This window comes from Sciurus carolinensis, unplaced genomic scaffold, assembly GCF_902686445.1.
Source record: "Sciurus carolinensis unplaced genomic scaffold, mSciCar1.2, whole genome shotgun sequence".
Taxonomy (NCBI): Eukaryota; Metazoa; Chordata; class Mammalia; order Rodentia; family Sciuridae; genus Sciurus; species Sciurus carolinensis.
In genome coordinates this window covers 494,811-506,434 of record NW_025920178.1, presented here as the reverse complement: position 1 = coordinate 506,434, position 11,624 = coordinate 494,811, and positions in this window count along the sequence as shown.

Sequence of the window (11,624 nt, the reverse complement as noted above, 5' to 3'; positions counted from 1 at the left end):
AATGCTGATCACCAATTTTTTTTTCATGAGAAACATGAAAACATGATGGGTAAGGCAAAGATAGTACTCCCTGTAGATACCTGTTATTGTCCTATAAAAATAACTTTGGACTAATATTCATGATTAACAAAATCTATGCTTTTGCTGAAGATATTCAGCCTCTGGGGTCATCAGAAAAAAAAATGTATATAAATCGTGAGATGCCAGTTTTCATATATATTGATAAATTTTTACTTAAAAAATAATAACCAAGTTTGGCAGTTATGAGACTAAAGACATTCTCATATCCTGTTGATAAATGAAATTTGTCAGTACATTTGGAAGGATGATTTAGTAATATGCACCAAATTTTCAAAATATTAGTCCATAAATCTAACAGCTTCACTTCTGTTACTGTATCTTTCTGGAACAGGAAAACATGATTTACAATATGTACATATGCACTTTTGTTAAAGACATGTATTCTACCTTATACAAAATGTACAAAGGGGAATATATCATATATGTGCAACATATATTGAAGATATGCAAAGCATATGCTCAGCACATTTATATAAACATATTACATATTAAATGTGTATTTTAAAGGCATTTAGCATTGCATTCTCATGAAATTGGAGTTAGTTTAAATCCTCGTCAATAAGGAAAGAGTTAAATTGTCATATCTGTAAAATAATGGGTATACAACCACTTAAAATGAAATCAGCTCTCTAGAGTACTGTTTGATTCAGTAGAGTATAATTAAGGCAGTTATTTTAATGACAGCTCTTAAGCACAATTTTGTTTTAATAGTTACTTTGAGTTACAAAAGGAAGCTGCTGCCTGCCACACTTGCACTCTGCCTTGCTATAGCAGTACTACTCATCAGTAGATTTGGGGTGATTTTTCCCAATGACCAAGTGCTGAAATAATGAATTCTAAGATTAATCTGCATATCATGAATACAGTGCACATGGGTATTGCACATGTGGGGGGGGTCAATGTTTCACAAATACTTTATTATATTGGGTAAAAACTATGAAAACTTTCACCAAATCTTTAATATACCTAAATAGGAGTTGGCAAACCTTTTCTGCAGAGAGTCAGACAGTAAATATTTTAGTCTTTGTGGACCAGAGGTTCTTTGTGATTGTAGTCTGAAACATGTTATAGTCACTAGTGGATGGGTATGGGGTTCATTTCACTAAAAGTTTGTTTACGGGGATGGAAATATACCTATGGGTAATTTTTGTTTAGCATGCACATGACTAAGTACAACTTTCTTTAGAAAAGTATGCAAACAATGGATTTGGCCCACAGGCACTAATTTGTTAACTTTCATGCTAAATCCAAGTTTAGTTAATGAAGTGAACTAAAGTCCAATCGCATGTATGGTATTCTTTTTTAAAAGGTAATATATTGGAGCATGCATCACACCATATTTTTCAACAGTGACTTAACATACAATTTATAAAGATTGAGTTTATAAATTAGATTAAGTTTAGAATTACATCTTTTTATTATTGTCATAGAATTCAATGTTTTAATATAACTAATAACTTTGTACTTGCAAACTATAAAATATCCTAGAAATAGAAGACTTGCTTTAAGCAAGAATTGCTGTCCTTGAAATATTTTGTCTTTCTGTGGTAGTTATCTGTCAATATGAGCAAGTGATAATCAGTTTATATAATATATCTAAGATATTTAAGGGTTATTTTAGTTTAGTTTATAGTTTTTTGAATTAGTATGTTTTGATGGCACATATATAGTTGAAAAAAATTAAAGTGTCACAAATATACTACCAAATCATTATGTGAGGATTAAAACAAATGCAGTTAATTTAGAAAATCATTAGGTCATTGCCAACTATGCTACTTAGCTAGGAGGCTCTTGAAAGAAAGATCTGCACTCACTGAGGATATTCCTTTCCCCTTTGTTTTTAAAATTTTATTTGTTCACTGTAATCCCAGGAATCAAGTCCAGGACCTTAAGCATGCTAGGCAAGCCTTCTACCATTGTGCTACATCCCAGCCCTCCATTTGTGTTTGAAATCACACCAGTAATTTTCACTCCATACTTTTCTCCAAAGTTGCTTTTCTCAATTTTATTTCCAGTTTTCACTTGAATAAATCTGGAAACAAGTTTCCTCCATATCATCTTACTTAACCTCTCAGCAGAATTGTACTCCCTGAAAAAACCTCCTCCAGCACACTTTCTGCACCTGGCTTTCAGGATGTCACTCATCCCCCTGGGTTTCCTCCCACCTTTTGAGTCCCTCCAGCTTAGTCTGTTTTATTTGTTTTTCTTCAAACCCTCTCATGTTTTCTTTATATTGTTTATATACCAGTTATTTCCAAATTTACCTCTCCAACCATGATCTTACTCCTTAAGACCTTTATAATAACCTGCCTTCTTAGCTATTGAGTGCCAACTCAGCAGGTACAAAATTGATCTAAAACATATCCTCACTCCTACCCCTCGTTCTTACTTGAATTAATGACACTATACCTTGGTGTCTTTCTTGACTCAGCTGTTTCTCTTATGCTTCTCATCGAATCTGTCTGTAAATCTTATCAGGTCTGCCTTCAAAGTTAGCCATATCTTTAATTTCCAAGCTACCTAGCATCTCCTGTTTAGATAACTGTAAATAGTCAGCAAATTAGTCTCCTTGTCTCTTTTTAAATGCTCTTACTATCCATTCTTGTCACAGTAGACCAATTAGACCAAGTTTGATTAGGTTACTTCTCTGCTCACAGCAGTCTAGAGGCCCCATTTCACTCTGAGTCCATGTTAGAACCCTTCCTAAGATGTACCAGACATGCCATTCTTCTTGCCACACCACGTCTGCTGCTACCCAAAGGTGCTTCATCCTCAGTGGTGGCTTTGGCTGTGACAGACAAGATTGGACCAGGTCACCAACACCATCAGGTCATCCAGGTATGGGGAGGGGTTAGCTGATGCTTGGTCCTTCACGAACTGGATCAGCCAGTGGGGAATTGTAGTGGAAGCTCCAGATGTCTGCAGAGCAGAGGCCATGGTCTGTCCTGGGCACACCAGCTCACCTTCTGGCCTGGGGCTTGAGATCTGGGGAGCAGACCAGGCTCTGTTTCTCATCACACTCTCTGTCAAAACTCAGAGACAATACTTTTTGTGTAAATAAGACAGAATAATATAGTTTAGGAGAGAGGAAGGAAATACTCAGTAATATCAATGCAGCTGACAGGTTGACAAAGACGAAGACCAGTGACTTTGGCAAGGAGTAGTTTCCATACATTGTCACCATGAAAGTCTGACTTCAATGGATAATTGAAGGAAACCCCTTAGGGAATTTTTCCACTGAAAGGCCATGAAAAAGTGAACAATGACTAAAGAAGAATATGGAATTAAAGAGTTAAAAAAACAAGTGTTTAGTGTATTTTACATGCCCTTGGAAGTAATCCATAAGAGAAGGACAGGTTTATTCAATTAATTGGACTTTCATATCCAATATTAAAAAGCTTCATAGGGTACCTTTGAATTGTCTATACAACTGTCTATGAATTGTCTATACAATTCAATTATAGAATTGTAAACTCTAATGGTGCTTAGATTTTCTATTGACTTGTACATTTTCTATAATAAGGGTTGTTGTTCATTATATTTTAATTCAGATAAGGATATCCTAATACAACTGAACATGCAAATGATGACTCAAAGTTTCAACTGTCATAGATGGGCTATTTAATTATGTAGTAGAAAACATACAACCACACAGGTAATTCTCAAAACAATGTAATCATGCTTTCTGCCTTGACAGTATCATCAGGAGTCGCTATAATTTTGTAAAGTATTTTAAAATATCAGAAGTATCAATATAATAGGTACTTAGAATCTGGGGGGAAGGGGAGTGTTGTATTTGTGTGCAATATAAAAGTAAAGCATTGATGACAGAGTTGAGATTATTCCTTTTGGATTATGAAGTTTTAAAGTATCAGAAACTTGTTTTCCTGTTCCAGCAAAGTAATTGAATATGCGTTGTGTCTTTTCTTTGTTGAATGCCTGAGTAAATCATTGAATAGATAAATGATGAATTTTTTTTAAAAAAATAGGCCTTTAATTTATTGAAGCTAGGTTTCCAAAATTGACTATGAATAAAGTCATTTTATTTTTAAAATAATGGCAAGTTGCAGAAATTACTATCTACAATTATATCCTGATATGGAGTGATAATATAGATTGATCATCTATGATATTTCTTTCAAACACTTGATGAGGAATATTGCTTTCACAGAACATTGTGAAACACATGTTATGGAGACTGAAAACCAGGTTTAAATTTGGGTTTTTCCACAAACAAGATACATGAGTTTTGGCAAGTTATTTGGCCTTTCTTTGGTTTCTTCTTTTATAAAATACCTAATGTTATTAACCTCACAGAATTGTTGGGAAAATGAGAATTAAAACAAGTTTAACATATATACACTGCTTAGAATTGTGTACAGTCATTGCATTGTAGATCCTGAAACAAGAACCCTATCATTACAAAAAGGATTCAAGGATTTAAGTCTTATTTTACAAATGGGTTTTAGTAACTCATATGAACTTTATTTTTTGAAAATGATAATAACAAAACATTGTCATTTCCATCAAATTAATGCAAGGAACAGTTTACTCTTCATTTTGCTTTGACTTGCAGAAAGTGTGATCTAAATTTAATTCTTTGTTTTGATTCTATTAGTAGTATTATTCTTGGTTTCTTAATGCTATTCTTTCTGTTTACACTTGAATGTCATTTGTACAGGAAAATGATTGTAAAATTTATGGGTACCAGAAATAAATTAAAAATATAAAAACTTTATAAAGAGAATAGTCTTAATGAAGTTTACATACTTGGTATTTGTCTGAAAGAATTTTCAGTGTTTCTTTTTGTTTTTTCTTTAGGCCCACAGAGAAAAAACCTTTTGAAAGGAATAAGGTATTGTTAGAAATAATAAAAGATAATATTTTATTGATAAAATACATTATGAAAGCAAAGTGATACAATACAAAAATATAAATTAAAAATATATTGTAAAAGGTAAAGTGAAAGAACAGAGAATTTTTTTGTTATGTACAGACTTTAACTTGGCATTCTGATTGTATCAGAATCTAATGTTGAATGTGCTGATAATAAAAAGAAAGGTAAGAAAATAAAATAATCAGTAAAGATGAGATGTTGGAAGAGTTTTCTGACACTGAGGAACAGCCCACCACCCATCAATAATTGTTGATGATGATGAAGATGATGATGATGATGGTGACAATGACAATAAGAAATTGCAGGGTTCTAAGCTATTTGAAGAGGATTCCCATGATCAGAGCCAAATTTCTTTTGATAAAGAAGAGGTAGATGAGTTTGCTGTCTCCCAGGGAAACTCACCTGATAATGTTGATGAGATGTAGAATTTTGGTAAAAATATTGGTCAACCACCAAATAGTCCTGAGGCTAACCTAGAAATTATAGATACAAAGTTGCCAAGTGAAGAGCCCATTCCTGTGGTGTAACAAAGAATGAAAAGAAAGGACAAAACCAAAAATATATGTGTGACACCTGCTGGTAGTGGAACAAAAAAGCATGGACCTTTGAAGAAGAAATCCAGTGCAGTAAAAGTTGAAAAATGGGAGGTTGGGAAATCTATGTGCAAAACACCTGGATGTTTCTTGCATGACCTTGAAGAGAATTCATGGAAATTAATGGAAATAAATTCAAGCAAAATAAGTATGAGCTGGTTCAGAAAATCTACCAACTGTTTATCAGCACCATCTTTGAGCAAAAGTTGTTGAAGAAAATACAAATCACCTGGAATAAAAAGATGATGTGAACTGCTAGCTTATGCACCACTAGTGAAACAGGACACCCCAAAAGGGAACACTATTCCAAGATCGAGATTTCTCCACAGACCACCTCCATGATACTTTGGTCCTCCTCGCTGCCTGAGGATGTCTGAGATTCTCATGGTAATGCATGGAAGTATTATGCGAGAAAATTCAATTCAGCATTCCCTGAGTTCAGATCCAGGGTTGGCTGCTACACCAAATTGTTGAACACTGAATGCTTTATCTGTGCCAGATGCAAAGGGTCTTTGGTCATGCTGCCATTAACTAGGAAAGATGGAACCCCCATTGAGCCCCATGTGAGACCATTTGCCAAATACATGCAGGAGAATTGTTGAATGGTGTTTCAAGGGACAGTGAGGTTCAGCCATGGGGTTATAATGAGAAAGTTCAGCAAAGATTATGTTGCCAGTAAACAAAAGGAGAATCCTTAGAGTATATTCATATAAACTGAATCCTTTACTGATGAAAAGTTTTAGGAAAAAAAAAAAACTCTATTACTATGAAGTTATGAATATTAGGTTTAAATACATGTTTTAAGATTCATATTATTCAGGATAATTGTTCTTAACCAAGAGTTCTATTGGGAGTCATTTTGTCCTTGACCATACCTTGAAACTCATCTGAATCCACTTTGGGTCTTATTTTGAAAGCAGAATTTTATATTGTAGAACAAATAGAGAAGAAAAATGAGTTTTTGAGAGTGGCAGCTTGACATAATGAGAATGATACTGCAAAGAATATAAGTTTTAAAAGCTGCACTTCACACAGGACCACTGTCAGAGGTAACCTGTTAAACCCACATACACATAATGTGTAATTCGATTGCTGATGACATTGAGTGAAGCTTTCTAGCTGTATAATTGTTCAAAAAATAAAATAAATGTTTCTGCATCTCAAAAATAAAAAAAGAGAAAGAAACAATAATCATGGGTAAAGATTTCCTTTTGACAGAAATCAGTTATTTGAACTACCTGTGCTTTTGCTTATATAAAAAGGTGGCTAATTGCCACATTTATGTATTTAGTATGTAGTATATAAATTTGAGGTACATTTTGATATTTAATTGTTTTATAGGTCAAAAATCAAATAAATGCTATGGAAGACCTTGATGAATCACAGTCACCTTTAACAGCCTTACAGGTTTCTGAAGTGGTTTACCCTAATTATAGGGATATTTGGATGGTATTTGAACAACCAAGCATGTCATGTAAAGGTAGGATGTTTTTGCATACAAATGAGGCCTTTTGATGTATACTGTAGTACTAGATGCACACATTGCTTGGCACTGCACCATAGAACACTGATGTGTTACAATATTCTTCATTTCAGAAATGTCCTTTGCATTAAAATGTAATGAGAAGTGTGGTACACTCTCAAGTAAACACCTGGATCATTCCCACTGCACTATTCTTTGTGAATGGCACCCCACCTCCTTTTGTTGACTCTGTTGTTCCCTTGTGCCTTAAGGATTTTTAGGTATCATTGTCTCTACCAGAATTCTGTAGTAACCTTAGACCTGTTTTCCCTGCCACTGCCCTCTTCAAACTATGCTGTTTTCTGCAACCATAATCACATATTTTTAAAAATTCAATTCTGTTAATGCTTACCCCTTCCTCAAAACCCAAGTATTACTTCTCTTTGCTATAAGATTAAAGAACTCAAGAATCTAGCTTTATCCTGTGTCTCTCTGTATCCCAATCACTGTCTAAGATGGTTCTTCTTACAATACAGATTTTTGTTTTCAAAAGACTTAATGAGGTATTATTGACATAAGGTAAACTACACATATAAAAAGTGTGCAACTTGACAAGTTTTGACATATGTATTAAACATTAAAAATGTTTCATCACCATAATCAAGATAGTTAAGAACTCCCATAAAAGTCTCCACGTTTCTGTATATTCCCTTAATAAAAAACTGACAAATTATTTTTCAAAACATTTGTACCATTTTCCTTGCTCGTCAACATGGATTAACTGGGTGGTAATCATAGTCAGGTGGTGTATGCTTGAAGGAGGTATGTTACTAGGGGCTCCGTGTTGAGTAGAGCTCTCATTGCTTCCTGGTAGGTGGTGAAGTCCTGAACTGCTTTCCTTTGCCATGTCTTCCTGCCAAGATGCTCTGCCTTACCTTTGGCCCAGAACTATGGAATCAACTGTCTGTGGACTGAGATTTCTAAAACCCTGAGCCCCAAATTAATTTTCCCTTCTCTGTATTGTTCTTGTCAGATCTTTTTGTCACAGTAAAGAAAACTAAATAAAACAATTCCCAAGCATTTTGATTTTTTGGTTTTATTTATAATAGGATAGTTTTCCTGATTTCTTTCTTAGCAGAAGTAATTTTGCTGTACAGAAAAGCTATTAATTGATGAATGTTGATCTTGTTTCCAGTTGCTTTGCTGAATTCATTATCAGCTCTAGAAGTTTAATTGTGGAGAGTTTTGAGTTTTCTAGATACAGGATGATGTCAATAACAAAAAGAGATCATTTGATTCTTATTTTCCTATTAATAACGCTGTAATGTGCTTCTCTTGCCTGATTGCTGTGCCTTGAGTTTCAAGAACTATATTGAATAGGAGAGATAAAATTGAACATCTTTGTTTTGTTCCTGAAATGCTTTTTATTTCAGTATAATGTTGACTTTGGTTTTGTGATGTATAGCCTTTATAATGTTGAGGTAAGTTCCCTTTCTCCCTAGTTTATCTATCATTTTTTAATATGAATGCATGATAAATTTTTATCAAAGCATTTTCTACCTGTTGAGATGATCATAAGATTTTTGTCCTTCATTCAATTTATGTGGTGAACAACATTTATTGATTTGCCTATATTGAACCAACCTTGCATCCCTGAGATTAAACCAACTTGTTCTTGGTATATTAACTTCTTCTTCTTTTTTTTCTTTCATTTTTTTTTGTCTTTACTGATTATAGTTAGACTCAGTAGAGAATTTAATACAATTATTCTCTTAAATATTGAAAACCGGCAGTAATACAGACTAAGATTATCTGATGACAGAAAAGTTGGCTACATTAGACTAAAACATAATAGAATAAACAAACAACTGGAAATAAGACACCATTGACATTTCATGGCAATCACATTATTTAAATAAGGTCAAAAAGTATTATTACAAAAAGGAAATATATTTCTAATATTTTGTTTACATACACCACAAGACAGTAAGTTAAATGCAAAAGTATAAACACATTTTCATTATCCTTTTGTCAGTTTTTACAAAGGCTTAAAGAAAGAATTTCTACATTAAGTTCTCAAAATCAATACACTAAAAGCATAAAGTGTCAACAGAATGAAGATACAAAAACACCAAATATGAAAACATTTGTTTCTAACAAGCAGAATGGTTATAAAGGGCATTTAGAAACTACAGAAACTACGGCCTTGCTGAGCTTTCCATCCAAGAATGCAACCTTAAAATCAAGGCAAGTAATGGACTACTGGAAAAAGAGGAAAAGCTTTCCACTGAGCTGCCAGTCTTCCAGCTACAGGACTGGTCTTTCAGGAACGGGCACTTAAAATACAGCAATCACATATACACTTTTCCAAAGACAAAAATTACTCAGGATTTTTCAGGGACTACTTGGCAAATAACTGGAACCTCTGTCTGGATAGGTTTTCAATGATCATGTGTATTATTGGCAATAGCACTGACTTTACCCAAACCAAGAATTGACCCATTTTCCTAAATATTTAAATTAGAGCAGCCAAGCAAAGAACTGCCAACTTAACTTACCTGAGGCAAGTCTACTAATACTTTGTCTTTGGAGAAGTCTGGGTACAGAATTGAAAGTCATTAGTTCTAACTAAAATTTTGTAGAGAAAAGGAAATCTCTTCTGGGGGAGTGGTAGTGGTGAAAAGTTCTAGACCTAGATCTGGTATTCTTTACCAAGCCCCAAAACAAACTGATAGCGTGTCCTGCATTTGAAAAAGTTATCAGATTTTTTATTTTTTGGAGATAGGAGATAGCCTGAATTGCCCAGGCTGACTTAACTCACGATCTTCTCCATCAGTTTTCAGAGGAGCTGGGATTATAGGCATAAGCAACTGTATCTGGATACAGAAATTTCTTTTAAAATATTTTTTTGTAGTTTTAGATGGACAGCATGCCTTTATTTTATGTTTGTTTTTATGTGGTGCTAAAGATTGAACCCAGTGCCTCACACATGTGATGCAAGCACTCTGCCCCTGAGCTACGGCCCCAGCCCCTGGATCCAGAAATTTTAAAGATGAAATTTAAACTTGAAAGTTAATCTCTGTATTGTCCAAGGTCAACCGTGAAATAAAGTTTAGTTTTAAAAAAAATCCTTAAAATTGGCCACTCAATATTCAGTTAGAATTTTAGAAATTAAAGTCACTAAATAATCAATTTTGCTTCATCATTAGAAAAATCATACTACACTGAGATGACAGAATATCAGTCTAAGATATTTTTTGAATGGTCAGAAATAGCTTATCTGTGTAAAATAACTAGTCCAAACAAGCTATTTTTTTTATCCCTTTCTATGTAAAAACTAAGGTTTCCAATTCTCCTCTTCTCAAACATTCTTTAAAAAGCCCACATACATGGATATATGATCGTGTTCAGTTTTAAGAGGTAGTTCTAGAAGTGCACTATCCACTAAAGTGGCCACTACCCATGTGTGGTTACTAAGCATTTGGAATGTAGTCAGTGTGAACTGAGCTTTGCTTAGGTGTAAAATATACACAGGTTTTGAACACTACAAAAATTAAAAAAGAAAAACTCCCAAACATATTTTGAATTGATTACATGTTGAAATAATACACTGGATATACTATGTTAAATAAACACACATAATTAAAATTGTTTTCATTTGCTCCTTGTGACCTTTTAAAATTACCAGAAAATGTATTATTACATGTGGTTTAAGCCAGGCATGGTGGTGTATGCCTATAATCCCAGTGGCTAGAGGCTGAGGCAGGAGGATTACAAGTTTGGGGCCAGTTTCAGCAACTTAGTGAGACCTTGTCTTAAAAATAAAGATAAAAATGGCTGAGGATGTGGCTCAGTGGTACATAGCCCATAGGTCCAATCCTGAGTACTGTCCCTTCTCCCCACCAAAAGAGAAAGAAAAGAAAAAAGTAAATAATTTTATTATCACAATTGTGCATTTCCTCTTATCAATCCAGTAATTCTATATTACATATGGAAAAAGCTAATGATCAATAGGGGTAAGATGGTAGTTCACTTTACAAACCTTTTAGCAGGTAATTTCAGTTTCAAAGAATATCATGGTCCTATACTAACCAAAGAACAGTGATCAAATTAACTTAAAACACTTTGACCATTCCAATTTTTCTTAAAGACTACCCTAAACCTACAGCATATAATGCATAGTTTGCCACAGGTACTTTTATTCATGGATATTCTTACTGTACAAGCATCCAAATTAGAAACATTCCAAATAAACAGAACCAATGGCATTTCAGCTGAAATAGCCAGTCACACCAATGGAAACATTAAAGCAAGAAAGTGGTCAGAACATTTTTAGAACGACTACTGAGCAATCTGAATTCAAAGTTCTGAAAAATCAAAATCATAACAACACCTTTTACATGCCCGTCCCATAAATACTATACTATTATTCATATGTTCATTTCTTTAGGTAAACTGAATTTTAAGTGTTTGAGCAAAAAATGTGAAAAGACATGAAGAAACATCCTCATGAAGTATCTCTTTGACATTCTACTGAAACTGATCTTTACTGAGCAACTCTGGGATCTGTAAAAACACATGGTAACACTCT